Source organism: Arachis hypogaea, chromosome 9 (assembly GCF_003086295.3).
Source record: "Arachis hypogaea cultivar Tifrunner chromosome 9, arahy.Tifrunner.gnm2.J5K5, whole genome shotgun sequence".
Lineage (NCBI taxonomy): Eukaryota > Viridiplantae > Streptophyta > Magnoliopsida > Fabales > Fabaceae > Arachis > Arachis hypogaea.
Genome location: NC_092044.1, coordinates 71,740,211 through 71,765,768, shown reverse-complemented (window position 1 = coordinate 71,765,768; position 25,558 = coordinate 71,740,211).

Genomic DNA, 25,558 nt, shown 5'->3' with positions numbered 1-25,558 from the left:
TAAAAATTTAGATTTCAATTTTAAATTTTTATCTTATCTTAGTTTTCAATTTTCAAAAATAAAATCTTTTCAAAATTAAAAAATCTTATCTTTTTAAAAAATCTTATCTTATTTTCTTCAAATTTCAAAATTTAAGAATTCAAATTTAAATTTAAAAATTAAATCTTTTTTAAAATTAAATTTCAAATCTTATCTTTTTCAAATCTTTTCAAATTCTTATCTTATCTTTTCTAATCTCAGATTTTAAAATAAAATCTTTTTCAAATCTTTTTAGTTTCTTATCTTATCTTTTCTTATCTTTTTATTTCAAATATTTTCTTATCTTATCTCTTATCTTATTTTACTTTTAAATCTTTTCTTAATTAATTACATATCTTCTCTCTTCTCTTTTTCAAAACTTCCTAACTAATTCTTCTCTCTTTCAATTTTCAAAAATTCTATTCTTCTTCTCTCTCTTCTATATTCGAAAATTCACTAACTAATTTTCAATTCTTTTTAAATTATTAACCTTAATTTTTGAAATTAATTAACAAATAAAATAAAAACAAAAATATTTTAATTCTTATTTATCTTTTCTATTTATACCTCTTCTCCTATTCACTTCTATTTATTCAAACTCTACTCCTTTCTCATCCTCTATCTTCACTTTTCTATCTTCTTCTTCTTTCTTCACATCTCATAGGGAGCCTTCTATACTCAAATCAAACATAGAAAGCTTCCTTTGTTTCTTTCTTTTCCTCTCTTCTTGTTTATGACTGAGAACAGGGATAAAGAACCCCTCTTTAGTCTTGATCCTGAATCTGAGAGGACTCTGAAGAAAAGCTTACAACAAGCTAGAGCACAACACTCCAGAAGAAACCTTTTAGAAAACTTTGAATAAGAAAAAGGAGACATGGCCGAACCTGAAGGTGATGCCAGAAAGGTTCTTGGTGACTTCACCATGCCTACCTCTGACTTTTATGGCAGAAGCATATATGTACCTGCCATTGGAGCTAACAATTTTGAGCTTAAGCCTTAGTTAATCTCTCTTCTGCAACAGCATTGCAAGTTCCATGGACTTCCAATGGAAGATCCACATCAGTTTTTAGCTGAATTCTTGCAGATCTGTGATACTGTAAAGACTAATGGAGTAAATCTTGAAGTCTACAAGCTTATGCTCTTTCCCTTTGCTGTAAGAGACAAAGCTAAGATATGGTTGGATTCTCAACCAAAAGAGAGCTTAGACTCTTGGAAAAAGTTGGTTAATGCTTTTCTAGCTAAATTATTTCCCCCTCAAAGGATGAGCAAAATTAGAGTGGAAGTTCAAACCTTCAAACAAACAAAAAAGGTGAATCCCTCTATGAAGCTTGGAAAAGATACAAGCAACTGATCAGGAGATGTCCTCCTGACATGCTCTCAGAATGGTCTGTCATAGGTGTGTTCTATGACTGTCTACATGAGATGTCCAAAATTTTATTGGACAGCTCTGTAAGTGGATCACTCCACTTGAAGAAAACACCTGCAGAAGTAAGAAAACTCATTGAGATGGTTGCAAACAACCAATTCATGTACACTTTTGAGAGGAATTTTGTAAACCATGGGATCTCTCAAAAGAAAGGAGTTCTTGAAGTTGACACTCTGAATGCCATATTGGCTCAGAACAAGATCTTGACCCAACAGGTCAATATGATCTCTCAGTATTTGACTGGAATGCAAACTGCAGCTGACAGTACCCAGGAAGCTTCTTCTGAAGTAGAAGCTTATGATCCTGATCAACCCATCATGGAAGAGGTGAATTGATGAGCGGATAATTTATACGCTTTTTGGCACTGTTTTTAGTATGTTTTTAGTACATTTTAGTTAGTTTTTAGTATGTTTTTATTATTTTTTATTTAAAATTCACTTTTCTGGGCTTTACTATGAGTTTGTGTGTTTTTCTATGATTTCAGGTAATTTCTGGCTGAAATTGAGGGACCTGAGCAAAAATCTGATTCAGAGGCTGAAAAAGGACTGTAGATGCTGTTGGATTCTGACCTCCCTGTACTCGAAGTGGATTTTTCGGAGCTATAGAAGCCCAATTAGCGCGATCTCAATTGCGTTGGAAAGTAGACATTCTGGGCTTTCCAGCAATATATAATAGTCCATACTTTGCTCGATATTTGATGGCCCAAACTAGCGTTGCAAATCAGCTTCAGAATTCCCAGCGTTTAACGTCGGAACTGGCACAAAAATTGGAGTTAAACGCCCAAACTGGCACAAAAGCTGGCGTTTAACTCCAGAAAAAGTCTCTACACATGAAAGCTTCAATGCTCAGCCCAAGCACACACCAAGTGGACCCCGGAAGTGAATTTTTACGTCATTTACTCATTTCTGTATATCCTAGGTTACTAGTTCACTATAAATAGGATATTTTGATATTGTATCTTTACCTCATGACACATTACACGTTTCTTATTGTATCTTCTACGGCATGAGTCTCTAAACCCCATGGTTGGGGGTGAGGAGCTCTGCTGTGTCTTGATGGATTAATGCAATTACTACTGCTTTTCAATCAATCACGCTTGCTTCTATTCTAAGATATCACTTGTTCTTCAACTTGATGAATGTGATGATCCGTGACACTCATCATCATTCTCACCTATGAACGTGTGCCTGACAACCACCTCCGTTCTACTTTAGATTGAGTGAATATCTCTTGGATTCCTTAACCAGAATCTTCGTGGTATAAGCTAGAATTGATGGCGGCATTCAAGAGAATCCGGAAGGTCTAAACCTTGTCTGTGGTATTCTGAGTAGGATTCAAGGATTGAATGACTGTGACGAGCTTCAAACTCCTGAGGGCTGGGCGTTAGTGACAGACGTAAAAGAATCACTAGATTCTATTCCAACCTGATTGAGAACCGACAGATGATTAGCCGTGCTGTGACAGAGCGCGTTGAACATTTTCACTGAGAGGATGGGAGGTAGCCATTGACAACGGTGAAACCCTACATACAGCTTGCCATGGAAGGAGCCTTGCGTGCATGAAGAAGAAAACAGTGGGAAAGCAGAGGTTCAGAAGATAGAGCATCTCCAAAACCTCAACCTGTTCTCCATTACTGCAAAACAAGTATCTATTTCATGTTCTTCTACTTTTCACAAGATAGCCATAGGTTGCTTCAAGCCGACAATCTCCATGGGATCGACCCTTACTCACGTAAGGTATTACTTGGACGACCCAGTGCACTTGCTGGTTAGTTGTGCGGAATTACAAAAGTGTGATTGTGATTTCGTGCACCAAGTTTTTGGCGCCGTTGCCGGGGATTGTCCGACTTTGGACAACTGACGGTGTATCTTGTTGCTTAGATTAGGACTGTTTTATTTTTGTTGGTTTAGAGTCTTTTATTTGAGTTTAGTTTCATATTTTAAGTTTGGTGTCTTCTTTGTGTTTTTCTTTAAATTTTCGAAAATTTGTGTTTGATTTTCTAAAAATTTTTTAAGTTTGGTGTCATTTTGTTGTTTTTCTCTTTTCCCATTTCAAAAATCAAATCTTTTTCAAAATAATTTTCAATCATATCTTTTTAATTGCTAATTCCAAAATCTTTTTAATTAATTAATTGATTTAGTTTTCAATTTGCTTTGATTTTATTTTCTTTTAGTTTTCGAAATTTTATTTTATTTTTTTCCATTTATTTTATTATTTTTGGTCATTTTTAATTAATAACGAAAAAAAATATTCTATACTTTACTTGTGAATCCATATCATTTCCCTTTCTCCATCATGGACCTAAGTGGAATTGAGCAGTCGAGAAGGACTCTGGGGTCATATGCTAACCCCATTACAGACGCATATGGGAGTAGTATCTGTATACCTCCCATTAAAGCAATCAGTTTTAAGCTAAATCCTCAACTCATTGTCATGGTACAACAAAACTGCCAGTATTCCGGTCTTCCACAGGAAGAACCTACTGAGTTTTTGGCACAGTTTTTACAAATTACTGACACAGTACGTGATAAAGAGGTGGATCAAGATGTCTACAGATTATTACTGTTTCCATTTGCTGTAAAGGATCAAGCTAAGAGGTGGTTGAATAACCAACCCACAGCAAGCATAAAAACATGGAGACAGTTATCAGACAAATTCCTGAATCAATTTTACCCTCCAAAAAGGATGACACAGCTAAGGCTGGACATCCAAGGCTTTAAACAAGAGGATAATGAATCCCTTTATAATGCCTGGGAGAGGTACAGAGGTATGCTAAGAAAATGCCCCTCTGAAATGTTTTCAGAGTGGGTACAGTTAGACATCTTCTATTATGGGCTCACAGAAAAAGCTCAGATGTCTTTAGACCACTTAGCTGGTGGATCTATACACATGCAGAAGACGATTGAAGAGGCTCAAGAGCTCATAGATACAGTTGCTAGAAATCAACATTTATACTCAAGCAGTGAGTCCTCTATAAAAGAAGAAGCTATGACAGTAACTACTGATCCTAACCCTCAAGAACAGATGGTTGAGCTTAATCAGCAATTACTCATGATGACAAAACAGTTAGCAGAATTTAAAGAGATGCTCCAAGAAACTAAAATTGCTAACAAGAATATGGAAGCACAATTAAATCAGACAAGACAACAACTATCTAAACAGATAACAGAAGAATGCCAAGCTGTTAAATTAAGGAGTGGGAAAACATTGAATGAATCAACTCAAAGCAGCAGAAAGCTAAGAAAGGAACAACTGACACAGGATAACCAAATCACTGTCCAAAATCCCTCTGAGGACAGTAAGAGCCCAGAGAGAAATACTTCTGGCGTTCACACGCCAGAAAAGGGGGAAAAGTTGGCGTTAAACGCTCATTCCCTGCCCAGTTCTGGCGTTCAAATGCCAGAAAGGGGAGAAAAGTTGGCGTTAAACGCCCATTCCTCACCCAATCCTGGCGTTCAAACGCCAATGAGGAATCAGACACCTGAGTGTGCTAATAGTAACCCCTCTAAGAAGGCTTCTCCAACCACTTCTGTAGGAAATAAACCTGCAGCAACTAAGGTTGAAGAGTATAAAGCCAAGATGCCTTATCCTCAGAAACTCCGCCAAGCGGAACAGGATAAGCAATTTGCCCGCTTTGCAGACTATCTCAGGACTCTTGAAATAAAGATTCCGTTTGCAGAAGCACTTGAGCAAATACCTTCTTATGCTAAGTTCATGAAAGAGATCTTAAGTCATAAGAAGGATTGGAGAGAAACTGAAAAAGTGTTTCTCACTGAAGAATGCAGTGCAGTCATTCTGAAGAGCTTACCAGAGAAGCTTCAAGATCCATGAAGCTTTATGATACCATGCACATTAGAAGGTGCTTGTACCAAGATAGCCCTATGTGACCTTGGAGCAAGTATCAATCTAATACCTGCATCCACTATCAGAAAGCTTGGGCTGACTGAAGAAGTCAAACCAACCCGGATATGCCTCCAACTTGCTGATGGCTCCATTAAATACCCATCAGGCATAATTGAGGACATGATTGTCAAGGTTGGGCCATTCGCCTTTCCAACTGACTTTGTAGTGCTGGAAATGGAGGAGCACAAGAGTGCAACTCTCATCCTAGGAAGACCCTTCCTAGCAACTGGACGAACTCTCATTGATGTACAAAAAGGGGAAGTAACCCTGAGAGTCAATGAGGATGAGTTCAAGTTGAATGCTGTCAAAGCTATGCAGCATCCAGACACATCAAATGACTGCATGAGCGCTGATATTATTGACTCTTTAGTGGAAGAGATCAATATGACTGAGAGTCTCGAATCAGAGCTAGAGGATATCTTTAAAGATGTTCAGCCTGACCTGGAGGAACCAGAGGAAATAAAAGAACCTCTGAAAATTCCTCAGGAAGAGGATAAGCCTCCTAAACCGAGCTCAAGCCACTACCACCATCCCTGAAGTATGCATTTCTGGGAGAAGGTGACACTTTTCCAGTGATTATAAGCTCTGCTTTAAACTCACAGAAAGAGGAAGCACTAATTCAAGTGCTAAGGACACATAAGACAGCTCTTAGGTGGTCTATAAATGATCTTAAGGGCATTAGCCCAGCAAGATGCATGCACAAGTGATGAGCGGATAATTTATACACTTTTTGGCATTGTTTTTACTTAGTTTTCAATATGATTTAGTTGGTTTTTAGTGTATTTTTATTAGTTTTTTTAATTAAAAATCACATTTCTGGACTTTACTATGAGTTTGTGTGTTTTTTTTGTGATTTCAGGTATTTTCTGGCTGAAATTGAGGGAGTTGAGCAAAAATCTGATTCAGGCTGAAAAAGGGACTGTTGATGCTGTTGGATTCTGACCTCCCTGCACTCAAAGTGGATTTTCTGGAGCTACAGAACTCCAAATGGCGCGCTCTCAATTGCGTTGGAAAGTAGACATCCAGGGATTTCTAGCAATATATAATTGTCCATACTTTGATCAAGGATAGACGATGTAAAGTGGTGTTCAACGCCAGTTCCATGTTGCAGTCTGGCGTCCAGCACCAGAAACAAGTTACAAGTTGGAGTTCAACGCCAGAAACAGGTTACAACCTGGCGTTGAACGCCCAAAATAGCCCAGGCACGTGAGAAGCTTAAGTCTCAGCCCCAGCACACACCACGTGGGCCATAGAAGTGGATTTCTGCGCTATCTATCATAGTTTACTCATTTTCTGTAAACCTAGGTTACTAGTTTACTATTTAAACAACTTTTAGAGACTTATTTTGGATTTCATGACATTTTCAGATCTGAATTTTATACACTTTGACGGCATGAGTCTCTAAACTCCATTGTTGGGGGTGAGGAGCTCTGCAGCGTCTCGATGAATTAATGCAATTGTTTCTGTTTCTCCTTTCAAACATGCGTGTTCCTATCTAAGATATTCATTTGCGCTTAATTATGGAGAAGGTGATGATCCGTGACACTCATCACCTTCCTCAATCCATGAACATGTGCCTGACAAACACCTCCGTTCTACATCAGATTGAATGAGTATCTCTTAGCTTCCTTAATCAGAATCTTCGTGGTATAAGCTAGAACTGATGGCGGCCACTCTTGATGATCCGGAAAGTCTAAACCTTGTCTGTGGTATTCCGAGTAGGATTCAAGGATTGAATGGCTGTGACAAGCTTCAAACTCGTGATTGCTGGGCGTGATGACAAATGCAAAAGGATCAACGGATCCTATTCCAACATGATCGAGAACCAACAGCTGATTAGCCGTGCTGTGACAGAGCATCTGGACCGTTTTCACTGAGAGGATGGGAGGTAGCCACTGAAAATGGTGATTCCCTACATACAGCTTGCCATGGAAGGATCCTTGCATTTATGAAAGTGAGTAAGCATTATGTTGCAGGGATTCAGAGGACAAAGCATCTCCAAAAACCCCAACATATTCTCTATTACTGCACAACAAGTAACTATTTCACACTCTTTTATTTTTCTAATAATTCCAACTGATAATTTTAATTAATATCCTAACTAAGAATAATAAAATAAACATAGCTTGCTTCAAACCAATAATCTCCGTGGGATCGACCCTTACTCACGTAAGGTATTACTTGGACGACCCAGTGCACTTGCTGGTTAGTGGTACGAAGCTGTGTTAAATAGTCCATTAATATCGGCATACACAATTTCGTGCACCAAGTTTTTGGCGCCGTTGCCGGGGATTGTTCGAGTTTGAACAACTAAAGGTTTATTTTATTTCTTAGATTAGGAAGATTTTGGCAATTGGGTCAGAGTCTTTTATTTTCTTTTCAAAAATATTATTTTTCTTTATTAATTTTTTATTTTTCTTTGAGTCTAGTGTCTTGTTATAAGTTTGGTGTCAATTGCATATTTTATATTTTTTTTTAAAATTTTCGTATTAGTGTTCTTTGTTCTTCCTTGATCTTCAAGTTGTTCTTGTTTATTTTTCTTGTTTGATCTTTAATTTTTCTTGTTCTGTGTCTTTTCTTGTTTCACTTGTGTTCTTTTTAAAGCATTAATCTTCCAAAAAGAATATACTTATTTAGAACAAGTGTTACATTTACTCCCAATTGGCTAGAGCGTTGGTCTATGTTCTTGGCAATTGGGCATATTCTTTTTAAAATCTTTTTTCAAAAATAATTTTTCTTGATTTAATCTTGTGCCAAACTTTAAGTTTGGTGTTTTCTTGTTAATCTTTTCATAATTTTCGAAAATTTTATTAAAGCCTTCTAAAAATTTTAAGTTTGGTGTTCTTTCTTTTGTTCTTGGTGTTCTTGTGAATCTTCAAGGTGTTCTTGAGTCTTTCTTTTGTTTTAATCTTAAAATTTTTAAGTTTGGTGTTCCTTGGTGTTTTTCCTCCAAAATTTTCGAAAATAAGGAGCATTAGATCTAAAAATTTTAAGTCTTGTGTCTTTTATGTGTTTTTCTCTTTCATCATAAAATTCAAAATTAAAAAAAATATCTTTTCTAACTAATTTTAAACTATATTTTCGAAACTTTTATATAAAAATTTAGATTTCAATTTCAAAATTTTTCAATTCTTATCTTTTTAAGTTTTTTTTTTTAAAAAAAGATATTTTTAATATATATTTTATTACCTTTTTCAAAAATATCCTAACCACTTTCTCTTTTTCCTCAAATTTTTCGAAAATCTTCATAAACTTTTTCAAATTTTTATAAATTTTAATTTTTAATTTTCTTTCTTTCTTTATTTTATTTTTATTTCGGTTTTTGTTTTATTTTATTATTTCGAAAATTATTCTTATAATAAAATAGACAATATCAACATCCATACCATCTCCCTTGCTCCATCATGGAACTAAGTGGAAATGAACAGTCCAGGAGGACTCTGGGGTCATATGCTAACCCCACTACTGCTTCATATGGGACTAGTATCTGTATACCCTCCATTGGAGTTAGTAGCTTTGAGTTGAATCCTCAGCTCATTATCATGGTGCAGCAAAGCTGCCAGTATTCCGGTCTTCCACATGAAGAACCTATAGAGTTTCTGGCACAATTTTTACAAATTGCTGACACAGTACATGATAAGGAAGTAGATCAGGATGTCTACAGATTATTACTATTTCCATTTGCTGTAAAAGATCAAGCTAAGAGGTGGTTAAATAACCAACCTAAGAACAGCATAAGGACATGGAAACAACTGTCAGAAAAATTCCTGAATCACTATTTTCCTCCAAAACGGATGACACAGCTAAGGCTGAGCATCCAAGGCTTCAAACAAGGAGATAATGAATCTCTTTATGATGCTTGGGAGAGATACAGAGAGATGCTGAGAAAATGCCCCTCTGAAATATTTTCAGAGTGGGTGCAATTAGACATCTTCTACTATGGGCTTACAGAAAAAGCTCAGATTTCTCTAGATCACTCAGCTGGTGGATCTATACATATGAGAAAAACAATTGAAGAAGCTCAAGAGCTTATTGATGCAGTTTCCAGAAATCAGCATCTGTACCTAAGCAGTGAATCTTCCATGAAAGAAGAAGTTAAAACAGTAACTGTTGAACTCAGTCCTGTAGATGAGGCTAATGAATTCAATCAGCAATTAGACTTTCTAACAAAACAGCTAGCCGAGTTCAAGGAGATATTACAAGAAACAAGAATGGCTAATATGAATATGGAAGTACAGTTGAAGCAAACAGAAAAGTAACTGTCAAAACAAATAACAGAAGAATGCCAAGCAGTTCAATTAAGAAGTGGAAAAATATTAAATACCTCACTTCAAAGCAGCAGGAAGCCAAGAAATGAACAAATGGCTACTCAAAATCCCTCTTAGGACAATCAGAGCCCAGAGAGGAATAATGCTGGCGCTGAACGCCCAAACCATGCTCATTCCTAGCGTTCAACGCTAGAAACAAGCAAGGGTTTGGCGTTGAATGCCCAAAGGGAGCACAGTTCTGGCGTTCAGACGCCAGAAACAGGTAAGGAGCTGGCGTCTAACGCCACTCCAGCTTCCACCCCTGGTATTCAAATGCCAGTGGGAGATCAGACACATCACACATACAAGTGCTGATAACAACCCTTCTAAAAAGGCTTCCCAATCCACATCTGTAGGCAATAAACCTGCAGCAACTAAGGTTGAGGAATACAAAGCCAAAATGCCTTATCCTCAAAAACTCTGCCAAGCGGAACAGGATAAGCAATTTGTCCACTTTGCAGACTACCTCAGGACTCTTGAAATAAAGATTCCGTTTGCAGAGGCACTTGAGCAAATACCCTCTTGTGCTAAGTTCATGAAAGAGATCTTAAGTCATAAGAAGGATTGGAGGGAAACTGAAAAAGTTTACCTCACTGAAGAATGCAGTGCAATCATTCTGAAAAGCTTCCCAAAAAAGCTTAAAGATCCCGGGAGCTTTATGATACCATGCATATTAGAGGGTAACTGCACCAAGACAGCTCTATGTGATATTGGGGCAAGCATCAACCTAATTCCTGCATCCACTATCAGAAAGCTTGGTTTGACTGAAGAGGTCAAACCAACCCGGATCTGTCTTCAACTTGCTGATGGCTCCATTAAATACCCATCAGGCATAATTGAGGACATGATTGTCAAAGTTGGGCCATTTCCCTTCCCTACTGAATTTGTAGTGCTGGAAATGGAGGAGCACAAGAGTGCAACTCTCATTTTAGGAAGACCATTTCTAGAAACTGGACGAACCCTCATTGACGTCCAAAAAGGGGAGATAACCCTGAGAGTAAATGAGGATGAGTTTAAGTTGAATGTTGTCAAAGCTATGCAACATTCAGACACATCAGACGACTGCCTGGGCGTTGATATTATTGACTCCCTGGTGGAAGAGGTCCATATGACTGAGAGTCTCGAATCAGACCTAGAGGACATTTTTAAAGATGTTCAGCCTGATCTGGAGGAACCAGAGGAAATAAAAGAACCTCTGAAAACTCCTCAGGAAGAGGAGAAACCTCCTAAACCCGAGCTCAAACCACTACCACCATCCCTGAAATATGCATTTCTGGGAGAAGGTGACAATTTTCCTGTAATCATAAGCTCTGCTTTAGGGCCACAGGAAGAGAAAGCACTAATTCAGGTGCTAAGGACACACAAGACAGCTCTTGGGTGGTCCATAAGTGATCTTAAGGGCGTTAGCCCAGCCAGATGCATGCACAAGGTCCTATTGGAGGATGATGCCAAGCCAGTGGTTCTACGACAGAGGCGGCTAAATCCCGCCATGAAGGAGGTGGTGCAGAAAGAGGTCACTAAGTTACTAGAGGCTGGGATTATCTATCCTATTTCTGATAGCCCCTGGGTGAGCCCTGTCCATGTTGTCCCTAAGAAGGGAGGAATGACAGTGGTTTATAATGAAAAAATGAACTGGTTCCTACAAGAACAGTTACATGGTGGCGTATGTGTATCGACTACAGAAGGCTCAATACAGCCACCAGGAAGGATCATTTTCCTTTACAATTCATAGACCAGATGCTAGAGAGACTAGCAGGTCATGAATATTACTGCTTTTTGGATGGCTATTCAGGTTACAACCAAATTGCAGTAGATCCTCAGGACCAAGAGAAAACAGCATTCACATGTCCTTCTGGAGTGTTTGCCTACAGAAGGATGCCTTTTGGTCTGTGCAATGCACCTGCAACCTTTCAGAGGTGCATGCTCTCTATCTTCTCTGATATGGTAGAGAAGTTTCTGGAAGTCTTCATGGATGACTTTTCAGTATTTGGAGACTCATTCAGCTCCTGCCTTAACCATTTAGCACTTGTTCTGAAAAGATGCCAAGAGACCAACCTAGTTTTAAACTGTAAAAAATGTCACTTTATGGTGACTGAAGGGATTGTCCTTGGGCATAAAATTTCAAACAAGGGAATAGAGGTGGATCAAGCTAAAGTTGAAGTAATTGAAAAATTACCACAACCTGCCAATGTTAAGGCAATCAGAAGCTTTCTGGGGCATGCAGGATTCTATAGGAGGTTTATAAAGGATTTTTCAAAAATTGCAAAACCTCTGAGCAATCTGCTAGCTGCTGACATGCCATTTGTGTTTGACACAAAGTGTCTGCAGGCGTTTGAGACCCTGAAAGCTAAGCTGGTCACAACACCAGTTATTTCTGCACCAGACTGGACATTATCCTTTGAACTAATGTGTGATGCCAGTGACCATACCATTGGTGTAGTATTGGGACAGAGGCATAACAAGCTTCTGCATGTCATTTATTATGCTAGCAGTGTTTTAAATGATGCCCAGAAAAATTACACAACCACAGAAAAAGAATTACTTGCAGTGGTTTATGCCATTGACAAGTTTAGATCCTACTTAGTAGGATCAAAAGTGATTGTGTACACTGACCATACTGCTCTTAAATATCTACTCACAAAGCAGGATTCAAAGCCCAGGCTCATAAGATGGGTGTTGCTTCTGCAAGAGTTTGATATAGAAATAAGAGACAGAAAAGGAACAGAGAATCAAGTAGCTGATCACCTGTCCCGGATAGAACCAGTAGTAGGAGCATCCCTCCCTCCTACTGAGATCTCTGAAACCTTTTCGGATGAGCAATTGTTTGCTATTCAGGAAGCTCTGTGGTTTGCAGACATTGCAAACTATAAGACACAAGGTTCTCCTTCTGTAACCATGGAGAGGAAGCATGAAAAGCTTCTCTCACTGCAGAGTCAACCAAAGCCCCCACAGTCAAACTCTAAGTTTGGTGTTGGGAGGCCACAACCAAACTTTAAGTTTGGTGTTGAACCCTCACATTCAAACTCTAAGTTTGATGTTGGGAAGTCCCAACCTTGCTCTGATTATCTGTGAGGCTCCATGAGAGCTCACTGTCAAGCTATTGACATTAAAGAAGCGCTTGTTGGGAGGCAACCCAATATTATTTAATTATATCTATTTATTTTCCATGGCTATTTAATGTTTTTTTTAAGTTGATGATCATGTGAAGTCACAAAAACAAATGGAAAATCAAAAACAGAATGAAAAATAGCACACCTTGGAGGAAGATCATTCTGGCGTTTAACGCCAGAAACAAGCATCAGTCTGGCGTTAAACGCCAGAAACAGGCTACATTTGGGCGTTTAACGCCAGAAACAGGCAGCAGTCTGGCGTTAAACACCAGGATTGCACAGTAAGAGCATTTTGTACGCCTAATTGGAGCAGGGATGCTAAATCCTTGACCCCACTGGATCTGTGGACCCCACAGGATCCCAACCTACCTCACCATTCAAATTCAAACCATTCCCCTCCCAAACCCACCCATTCACACACTTCCATCTCCTCCATCTTCTCCACTTCTTTCTTCTTTTGCTCGAGGACGAGCAAACCTTTCAAGTTTGGTGAGGTAAAAGCATTGCTTTTGTTTTTCCATAATTCAGTGGTAGAGCAATTGACTGTAGATCAAAGAGCTATGAGGAAAGAGCAACAAAGGCAAGGAAGAGACATAGAGGAGCTCAAAAGCACCATTGGTCCTTCAAGAAGAGGAAGACGCCACCCTCATTAAGGTGGACCCATTCTTTAATCTCCTTGTTCTTATTTCCTGTTTTTCGTTTACTATGCTTCATGTTTTGTTTGTGTCTTTACTATATGATCACTAGTATCTAAGTGTCTATGTCTTAAAGATATGAATGTCCTATGAATCCATCACCTTTCTTAAATGAAAATTGTTTTCTAAAAAAGAAAAAGAAGTACATGAATTTCGAATTTTAAAATAGTTTAATTATTTTGATGTGGTGGCAATACTTTTCGTTTTCTGAATGAATGCTTGAACAGTGCATATGTCTTTTGAATTTGTTGCTTATGAATGTTAAAATTGTTGGCTCTTGAAAGAATGATGAAAAAGGAGAAATGTTATTTGATAATCTGAAAAATCATAAAAATGATTCTTGAAGCAAGAAAAAGTAGTGAAGTACAAAGCTTGCAGAAAAAAATGCGAAAAAAAAGAGCAAGAAAAAGAAAAAGCAAGCAGAAAAAGCCAAAAGCTCTTTAAACCAAAAGGCAAGGGTAATAAAAAGGATCCAAGGCTTTGAGCATCAGTGGATAGGAGGGCCTAACGGAATAAAATCCTGGCCTTAGCGGCTAAACCAAGCTGTCCCTAACCATGTGCTTGTGGCGTGAAGGTGTCAAGTGGAAACTTGAGACTGAGCAGTTAAAGTCGAAGTCCAAAGCAAAAAAAACAGAGTGTGCTTAAGAACCCTGGACACCTCTAATTGGGGACTTTAGCAAAGCTGAGTCACAATCTGAAAAGGTTCACCCAGTTATGTGTCTGTGGCATGTATGTATCTGGTGGTAATACTGGAAAACAGAGTGCTTAGGGCCACGGCCAAGACTCATAAAGTAGCTGTGTTCAAGAATCAACATACTGAACTAGGAGAATCAATAACACTATCTGAATTCTGAGTTCCTATAGATACCAATCATTCTGAACTTCAAAGGATAAAGTAAGATGCCAAAACTGTTCAGAAGCAAAAAGCTAATTGCCTCGCTCATCTAATTAAGAATGATCTTCACAGATGTTTTTGGAATTCATTGTATATTCTCTTCTTTTTATCCTACTTTATTTTTAGTTGCTTGGGGACAAGCAACAATTTAAGTTTGGTGTTGTGATGAGCGAATAATTTATACGCTTTTTGGCATTGTTTTTACTTAGTTTTCAGTATGATTTAGTTGGTTTTTAGTATATTTTTATTAATTTTTAATTAAAAATCACATTTCTGGACTTTACTATGAGTTTGTGTGTTTTTTTTGTGATTTCAAGTTTTTTCTGGCTGAAATTGAGGGAGCTGAGCAAAAATCTGGTTCAGGCTGAAAAAGGGACTGCTGATGCTGTTGGATTCTGACCTCCCTGCACTCAAAGTGGATTTTCTGGAGCTACAGAACTCCAAATGGTGCGCTCTCAATTGCGTTGGAAAGTAGACATCCAGGGTTTTCCAGCAATATATAATAGTCCATACTTTGCTCAAGAATAGACGACGTAAAGTGGCGTTCAACGCCAGTTCCATGTTGCAGTCTGGCGTCCAGCGCCAGAAACAAGTTACAAGTTAGAGTTCAACGCCAGAAACAGGTTACAACCTGGCGTTGAACGCCCAAAACAGCCCAGGCACGTGAGAAGCTTAAGTCTCAGCCCCAGCACACACCAAGTGGGCCCCAGAAGTGGATTTCTGCGCTATCTATCATAGTTTACTCATTTTCTGTAAACCTAGGTTACTAGTTTACTATTTAAACAACTTTTAGAGACTTATTTTGGATTTCATGACATTTTCAGATCTGAATTTTATACACTTTGACAGCATGAGTCTCTAAACTCCATTGTTGGGGGTGAGGAGCTCTGCAGCATCTCGATGAATTAATGCAATTGTTTCTGTTTCTTCTTTCAAACATGCGTGTTCCTATCTAAGATATTCATTTGCGCTTAATTATGGAGAAGGTGATGATCCGTGACACTCATCACCTTCCTCAATCCATGAACGTGTGCCTGACAAACACCTCCATTCTACATCAGATTGAATGAGTATCTCTTAGCTTCCTTAATCAGAATCTTCGTGGTATAAGCTAGAACTGATGGCGGCCACTCTTGAGGATCCGGAAAGTCTAAACCTTGTCTGTGGTATTTCGAGTAGAATTCAAGGATTGAATGGCTGTGACGAGCTTCAAACTCGCAATTGCTGGGCGTGATGACAAACGCAAAAGGATCAATGGATCCTATTCCAACATGATCGAGAACCAACAGCTAATTAGCCGTGCTGTGACAGAGCATCTGGACCGTTTTCACTAAGAGGATGGGAGGTAGCCACTGACAATAGTGATTCCCTACATACAGCTTGCCATGGAAGGAGCCTTGCATTTATGAAAGTGAGTAAGCATTATGTTGCAGGGATTCAGAGGACAAAGTATCTCCAAAAACCCCAACATATTCTCCATTACTGCACAACAAGTAACTATTTCACACTCTTTTATTTTTCTAATAATTCCAACTGATAATTTTAATTAATATCCTGACTAAGAATAATAAAATAAACATAGCTTGCTTCAAACCAATAATCTCTGTGGGATCGGCCCTTACTCACGTAAGGTATTACTTGGACGATCCAGTGCACTTGCTGGTTAGTGGTACGAAGCTGTGTTAAATAGTCCATTAATATTGGCATACACAATTTTGTGCACCAACAAGATCCTATTGGAAGATAATGCCAAGCAAGTGGTTCAACCACAGAGGTGGCTAAATCCAGCCATGAAAGAGGTGGTGCAGAAAGAGGTCACTAAGTTACTAGAGGCTGGGATTATTTATCCTATTTCTGATAGCCCCTGGGTGAGCCCTGTCCAAGTTGTCCCCAAGAAGGGAGGCATGACAGTGGTTCATAATGAAAAAAATGAACTGGTTCCCACAAGAACAGTTACAGGATGGCGTATATGTATTGACTACAGAAGGCTCAATACAGCCACCAGAAAGGACCATTTTCCTTTACCATTCATAGACCAGATGCTAGAGAGACTAGCAGGTTATGAATATTATTGCTTTTTGGATGGCTATTCAGGTTACAACCGAATTGCAGTAGATCCTCAGGACCAAGAGAAAATAGCATTTACATGTCCTTCTGGAGTATTTGCCTACAGAAGGATGCCTTTTGGTCTATGCAATGCACCTGCAACCTTTCAGAGGTGCATGCTCTCTATCTTCTCAGATATGGTAGAGAAATTTCTGGAAGTCTTCATGGATGACTTTTCAGTATTTGGAGACTTATTCATCTCCTGCCTTAACCATCTAGCACTTGTTCTGAAAAGATGCCAAGAGACCAACCTAGTTTTAAACTGGAAAAAATGTCACTTCATGGTGACTGAGGGGATTGTCCTTGGGCATAAAATTTCAAGCAAGGGAATAGAGGTGGATCAAGCAAAGGTAGAGGTAATTGAAAAATTACCACCACCTGCCAATGTTAAGGCAATCAGAAGCTTTTTGGGACATGTAGGATTCTACAGAAGGTTTATAAAGGATTTTTCAAAAATTGCAAAACCTCTGAGTAACCTGCTAGCTGCTGACACACCATTTGTGTTTGACACACAGTGTCTGCAGGCATTTGAGACCCTGAAAGCCAAGCTGGTCACAGCACTAGTCATCTCTGCACCAGACTGGACATTACCATTTGAACTAATGTGTGATGCCAGTGACCATGCCATTGGTGCAGTGTTGTGACAGAGGCATAACAAGCTTCTGCACATCATTTATTATGCTAGCCGTGTTCTAAATGATGCACAGAAGAATTACACAACCACAGAAAAAGAATTACTTGCAGTGGTTTATGCCATTGACAAGTTTAGATCCTACTTAGTAGGGTCAAAAGTGATTGTGTACACTGACCATGCTGCTCTTAAATACTTACTCACAAAGCAGGATTCAAAACCCAGGCTCTTAAGGTGGGTATTGCTTCTGCAAGATTTTGATATAGAAATAAGAGACAAAAAAGGGACAGAGAACCAGGTAGCTGATCATCTGTCCCGAATTGAACCAGTAGCTGGGGCATCCCTCCCTTCTACTGAGATCTCTGAAACCTTTCCAGATGAGCAACTCTTTGCCATCCAGGAAGAACCATGGTTTACAGATATTGCAAATTATAAAGCTGTGAGGTTCATACCACAGGAGTACAGTAGGGTGCAAAGAAAAAAATTAATTTCAGATGCCAAGTACTACCTATGGGATGAGCCATATCTCTTTAAGAGATGTGCAGACGGAATAATCCGCAGATGTGTACCTAGAGAGGAAGCACAAAGGATCCTGTGGCATTGCCATGGATCGCAGTATGGGGGACATTTCGGAGGTGATCGAACAGCCACTAAGGTCCTCCAATGCGGATTATACTGGCCTACTATCTATAGGGATGCCCGAGAGTTTGTGCGTAACTGTGACAGTTGCCAAAGAGCTGGTAACTTGCCTCATGGTTACGCCATGCCTCAACAAGGGATCCTAGAGATTGAATTGTTTGATGTATGGGAAATTGACTTCATGGGTCCCTTCCCACCATCATACTCAAACACTTATATTCTAGTGGTAGTAGACTATGTGTCTAAATGGGTAGAAGCAATTGCCACACCCAATAATGATACCAAGACCGTACTGAAATTCCTACAGAAACACATCTTCAGCAGGTTTGGTGTTCCCAGAGTACTAATCAGTGATTGGAGCACTCATTTCTGCAATAAACAGCTGTACTCTGCTATGGTCCGATATGGAATTAGCCACAAAGTAGCAACTCCATATCACCCACAGACAAATGGGCAAGCTGAAGTCTCTAATAGAGAGCTAAAAAGAATCCTGGAACGGACTGCTATTGCCCGTAGAAAGGATTGGGCAAAGAGCTTGGATGATGCTCTGTGGGCATCCAGAACAGCCTTCAAGACTCCTATAGGAACCTCTCCATACCAACTTGTGTATGGGAAGGCTTGTCATCTGCCCGTGGAACTGGAACATAAAGCCTACTGGGCAACCAGATTCCTAAACATGGATGCTAAGTTAGCTGGTAAAAAAAGATTGCTCCAGCTAAATGAGCTAGAGGAGTTCAGACTCAATGCCTTTGAAAATGCAAAAATTTATAAGGAAAAGGCAAAGAAGTGGCATGACAACAAGTTGTCATCTAGAGTCTTTGAGTCAGGACAAAAAGTTCTACTCTTCAACTCTAGGCTCAGACTATTCCCAGGAAAACTTAAATCCCGGTGGAGGGGTCCGTATGTGATTACAGGGGTCTCACCATATGGATATGTTGAGCTTCAGGATATTGATTCTGACGAAAAATTCATTGTTAATGGACAGAGGATCAAACATTATCTTGAAAGCAATTTTGAGCAAGAATGCTCAAAACTGAGGCTTGAATGAATCTCAGTAAAAGGTCCAGCTAAAGACAATAAAGAAGCGCTTGCTGGGAGGCAACCCAGTCATTAGCAGGTTATCTGTTTTATTTAATAAAAGTTTGATACATATTCTCAAAGGGCAATCATCAAAATTGAAGGAATTCACAGAGTTACAGAAGGATTCAGTGCAAAAAGCAGAGAAAATGAGCTTGCTGGCGAAAAAATGCCAGTAAGGGGTACTCTGGGCGTTAAACGCCAGAATGGATACCATTCTGGGCGTTTAACGCCAGTAAAGGTACCATTTTGGGTGTTAAACGCCAGACTGGGCACCATTCTGGGCGTTTAACGCTAGGTTGGCAGCATCCTAGGCGTTCAGCAAAACGCCCAGTGATGAAGGGGTTTCTGGCGTTTAACGCCAGCCAGGGTACCTGGCTGGGCGTTAAACGCCCATAATGGCCAACATTTGGGCGTTAAATGCCAGAATGGATACCATTCTGGGCGTTTAACACCAGATAGGTGGGGGACAGAGATTTTGCTTTCCACTTCAAATTTTTTCAAACTTTCTTGTTTTGATCCATAATTTTCTGCATAAACACATTTCAAACTTTCATCATTCACCTTCAAATCTTAAAAATTAAAATCATTTTTCAAATCTCTTTCAAATCCTTTCCAAATCTTCTTCAAAAAAACTCAAATATCTCTCAAATTCTTTCCATATCTTCTCAAATCTCCTTCAAAATTTTCGAAATCTCTCCCCCCTCCCTTATAAATATACGTTCGGCCATCCCCCTTTCCCCACCATTCGAATTTGCTCTCCTCCTCTCTCTCCTCTTTCTTTTCTTTTGCTTGAGGACAAGCAACCCTCTAAGTTTGGTGTGTTTTTCCATGATCACTAAGCTAAGGCTCATCAAGATCGTAGCTCCCAAAGGAAAACAAACCAATTCTAGAGGCAAGAAAGAGAATGCTCCAAAGGATCTTTGGAGTCAAGAGAGGTTCTTAACTAAAGAACATGCAGACCATTACCACAAAATAATGGGTCTAAGGTCAGTGATCCCGGAAGTTAAATTCGATCTGAAAGAAGATGAATATCTGGAGATCTAAGATCAAATTCGAAACAGAGGATGAAAAGTTCTAACCAACCCTGAGACAAAGGTTGGAAGAAACATGGTTCAGGAATTCTACTCAAATCTGTGGCTGACAGATAAGCAGAGAATGACTGGAACTGCTTTTCATACCTACAGAACCATGGTCAAAGGGAGAATTATTTACTTCCATCTGGACAAAATAAGAGAGGTCTTCAAATTGCCTCAACTGCAAGATGATCCTGAATCCTTTAATAGGAGAATGGTGAGAGCAGATAAGGGGTTGGATCAAGATCTAGAGGACATATGCCTCCCTGGAACTAAGTGGACAACCAATTCAAAAGGTGTCCCAAACCAACTCAAGAGGGGAGATCTCAAACCAATTGCAAGAGGTTGGCTAGACTTCATTGGGCGTTCCATATTGCCCACTAGCAACCGTTCTGAGGTCACTATCAAGAGAGCAGTGATGATTCATTGCATTATGCTGGGAAAAGAAGTGGAGGTTCATCATCTGATTGCTTGTGAGATTTACACAATTGCAAACAAGAATTCCACTGAAGCCAAACTGGCTTACCCAAGCTTAATCTCTTTGCTATGTAAAGATGCTGGGGTGAGGATGGGAGTAGATGAATTCATCCCAATTGAACATCCAATCACCAAGAAGTCAATGGAAGGACAAATACAAGATAATTTTATCAAAAGGAGGGCGCAGGAGTTCCTCCCTGAACTCCCTGAAATTGACTACTGGACCCGCCTAGAAGCATCTGTTGCTAAGTTGCAAGAAGCTATGGAACAAATTAAGGAAGAACAGCAGAATCAAAACTGCATGCTCTGCAAATTGCTGAAGGAACAAGAGAAGCAGGGGCGTGAGCTACAGGAGCTGAAGCACCAGAAGCTCTCCCTTGAAGGGTCAAATACCCCACAAGTTGAGGGAGCATCCACTTCTCAAGATCAAGGTTGTTGAATCCTAACTCTGTGATAACCTCTATCAGTAGGAGTCTATTTTAGAGTCATTTAAATTTTTGTTTTCTATTACTATTAGTCTTATCTTATGTTTATCTTTGAGTCTTGTTCTTAATTCATGATTAATAAAATTTAATGTCTATGCCTTAAAGCTATGAATGTCCTATGAATCCATCACCTCTCTTAAATGAAAAATGCTTTAATCACAAAAGAACAAGAAGTGCAGGATTTCGAATTCATCTCTGAAACTAGTTGAATTAGCTTGATGTGGTGACAATACTTTTTGTTTTCTGAATGAATGCTTGAACAGTGCATATGTCTTTTGAATTTGTTGATTAAAGAATGTTAAACTTGTTGGCTCTTGAAAGAATGATGGAAAAGGAGAAATATTATTGAGGATCTGAAAAATCATCAAATTGATTCTTGAAGCAAGAAAAAAAATAGTGAATTCAAAAAAAAATGAAAAAGAAAAAAGAGAGAGAGATAAAAAGTGATCCAAGGCAAAAAGAGTGTGCTTAAGAACCCTGGACACCTCCAATTAGAGACTCTAGCAAAGCTGAGTCACAATCTAAAAAGGTTCACCCAGTTATGTGTCTGTGGCATGTATGTATTCAGTGGTAATACTGGAAGACAGAGTGCTTTGAGCCACAGCCAAGACTCATAAAGTAGCTATGTTCAAGAATCATCACACTTAACTAGGAGAATCAATAACACTATCTGAATTCTGAGTTCCTATAGATGCCAATCATTCTAATTTTCAAAGGATAAAGTGAGATGCCAAAACTTTTCAGAAGCAAAAAGCTACTAGTCCCGCTCATCTAATTGGAGATAAGTTTCATTGATATTTTGGAGTCTATAGTATGTTCTCTTCTTTTTATCCTATTTAATTTTTAGTTGCTAGGGGACAAGCAACAATTTAAATTTGGTGTTGTGATGAGCAGATAATTTATACGCTTTTTGGCACTGTTTTTAGTATGTTTTTAGTACATTTTAGTTAGTTTTTAGTATGTTTTTATTAGTTTTTATTTAAAATTCACTTTTCTGGGCTTTACTATGAGTTTGTGTGTTTTCTATGATTTCAGGTAATTTCTGGCTGAAATTGAGGGACCTGAGCAAAAATCTGATTCAGAGGCTGAAAAAGGACTGCAGATGCTGTTGGATTCTGACCTCCCTGCACTCGAAGTAGATTTTCCGGAGTTACAGAAGCCCAATTAGCGCGCTCTCAATTGCGTTGGAAAATAGACATCTTGGGATTTCTAGCAATGTATAATAGTCCATACTTTGCCCAAGATTTGGTGGCCCAAACCGGCGTTACAAATCAGCTTCAGAATTCCCGGCGTTTAACGCCGGAACTGGCACAAAAATTGGAGTTAAACGCCCAAACTGGCAGAAAAGCTGGCGTTTAACTCCAGAAAAAGTCTCTACAGATGAAAGCTTCAATGCTCAGCCCAAGCACACACCAAGTGGAACCCGGAAGTGGATTTTTACGTCATTTACTCATTTCTGTATATCCTAGGTTACTAGTTCACTATAAATAGGATATTTTGACATTGTATCTTTACCTCATGACACATTACACGTTTCTTATTGTATCTTCTACGGCATGAGTCTCTAAACCCCATGGTTGGGGGTGAGGAGCTTTGCTGTGTCTTGATGGATTAATGCAATTACTACTGTTTTTCAAACAATCACGCTTGCTTCTATTCTAAGATATCACTTGTTCTTCAACTTGATGAATGTAATGATCCGTGACACTCATCATCATTCTCACCTATGAACGTGTGCCTGACAACCACCTCCGTTCTACTTTAGATTGAGTGAATATCTCTTGGATTCTTAACCAGAATCTTCGTGGTATAAGCTAGAATTGATGGCGGCATTCAAGAGAATCCGGAAGGTCTAAACCTTGTCTGTGGTATTCTGAGTAGGATTCAAGGATTGAATGACTGTGACGAGCTTCAAACTCCTGAGGGCTGGGCGTTAGTGACAGACGCAAAAGAATCACTAGATTCTATTCCAACCTGATTAAGAACCGACAGATGATTAGCCGTGCTGTGACAGAGCGCGTTGAACATTTTCACTGAGAGGATGGGAGGTAGCCATTGACAATGGTGAAACCCTACATACAGCTTTCCATGGAAGGAGCCTTGCGTGCATGAAGAAGAAAACAGTGGGAAAGCAGAGGTTCAGAAGATAGAGCATCTCCAAAACCTCAACCTGTTCTCCATTACTGCAAAACAAGTATCTATTTCATGTTCTTCTACTTTTCACAATTAAACCTGAGAATTATTGATATCCTGACTAAGAGTTACAAGATAACCATAGGTTGCTTCAAGCTGACAATCTCCGTGGGATCGACCCTTACTCACGTAAGGTATTACTTGGACGACCCAGTGCACTTGCTGGTTAGTTGTGCGGAATTACAAAAGTGTGATTGTGATTTCGTGCACCATGAATTACATGGAAAAACCCTATGGAAACACTTACAACCCTTCATGGAGGAATCATCTTAACCTTTCATGGAAGGATCAACAGAAACCTCAGCAAGGTTTCAATAATAATCAAGGTGGAAGGAACCAGAATAGGTTTAATAACAGACCACCATTCCCATCTTCTCAAGGGAACATGGAAACCCCTAAGCAGAGCCTCTCTGACTTAGTTACTCTGGTTTTTAGCCTCTCTAAGACCACTCATAGTTTCATGAATGAAACAAGGTCCTCCATTAGAAATTTGAAGGTATAAGTTGGTCAACTGAGCAAGAGGATCCCTGAGACTCCTCCTGACACTCTTCCTAGTAACACTGAAGTGAACCCAAGAGAAGAGTGCAAGGCCATCACCTTTGAGGTAGAGGCCGAATCTGGAGAAATTGGGGAGGCATTGAACACCTGTGAAGAACCTATCACTGTGCGTTCAATGTCTGATTTGGTAGCAAGCCTGGCGCTGAACGCCAGTAAGGAACCCCTCACTGGGCATTCAACACCCATCTTGGCAGCAGAGCTGGCATTGAACGCCAGCCATGGAGCATTGACTGGGCGTACAGGAACTCTGGCGCTGAACGCCAGTAAGGAACCCCTCACTGGGCATTCAACTCCCAAACAGGCATACATCCTGGCACTGAATGCTGGTGAGGAACCCCTCCCTGGGCGTTCAATGCCCAAGGAAGCTAGCGTTAAACACCAGCAATGATACCCCTACTAGGCGTTCAATGCCCAAAAGGACAAAGGAACTGGCATTTAACGCCAGGAAGGGTGAACAGAATGGGCGTTCAACTCCCAAGGAACTAACAGAGCTGGCATTGAACGCCAGTAAAAGCACACCCTCTGAGTGCTCAATACTCACTCAAGAAACCCCTATCCAAGAACCAAAGGAAGACAAGGCTCACATAAAGACCATAGAGGTTCCTTTGAATGCACTTCTGCAGTGCATAAATTCTGATGAATACTCATCCTCTGATGAGGATGAAGACACTAGGGAAGAGGAAGTTAGTCGATACCTAGGAGCTCTTATGAAGCTGAATGATAAGCTATTTGGTATAAAGCCTTTGGAGGAAGAACTTCCATTGCTTTCCAAAGAACTCCATGCTTTGGTTCAGCAGAAGCTACCTTAGAAGCTTCCAGATCCTGGACGCTTTCTGATTCCTTGCACCATATACACTATGACCTTTGAGAAGGCTCTGTGTGACCTAGGGACAAGTATCAACCTCATGCTACTCTCTGTAATGGAGAAGATGGAAATCATTAAGGTACAAGCTACAAACATCTCATTAGAGATGGCAGACAAGACAATGAAGAAGCCATATGGCTTAGTAGAAGATGTCTTGGTAAAAGTTGAAAACTACTACATCCCCGCAAACTTCATAGTCTTGGATATTGGAGAGGATGAGGATTACTCTGTCATCCTTGCAAGACCTTTCCTAGCCACTACCAATCTATCATTGATGTGGCTAAGGAAGAACAAATTCTATAACTAGGGGAGGATCACATCTTATTCAAGATGCTTCATCCCAATTCTCCCCCAAATAAAAGAGAGATAATTGTGCAACACCTAGTGTTCCAACCCTCTCTTTCTGTGCAGAGCTTTGTAGAGTCCCCAAACATCAATTCTAAGTTTGGTGTTGGACAACCGTCAGCAAGCTCTAAGCACAAAGGTACTAAAAAGAAAGTGCCTAAAGGCTGCAAGGACAAGAAATTCCTAACTGAAGGTCTCTCACCTGGCATGAGAGTTATCTTCACCAAGAAGCCAATCTTACCACATACAATGAGTCGTATCCTGTCTCTAGAGCATGTGGAGCTCATTCACAAGAAGACAGGAAAAAAGTTCATTGTAAGGGATGAACTTCAAAGCCCATACTCACCTGCATAAGGAGCTAACCGTCAAGCTAATGACGTTAAAGAAGCGCTTGTTGGGAGGCAACCCAACCTTAATTCATTATTTTTATTTTCTTTCATTTTGTTTTTCTTTCAGTTATTTTTAGAGTCATGATCATATGCAGTAGTCACAACAAAGACAGAATTGTTCAGCAGAGAAAACATAACACTCTGGATGGAGTGTTATTAAAAGTTGAACGCCGGCCAGGGAGCTCTGGCTGGGTGTCCAACCCCCCAAATGGGCAGTATTGCTGGCGTTGAATGCCAGCCAGGGAGCAGACCTTGGGCGTTCAAACGCTAGTACAAAGAGCAGAGAATCTGAATTCCCTAGCCTCTCAGGATCAGTGGGTCCTACAGCATCTTCACCTACCCCACTTACTTTTACACTTCCCT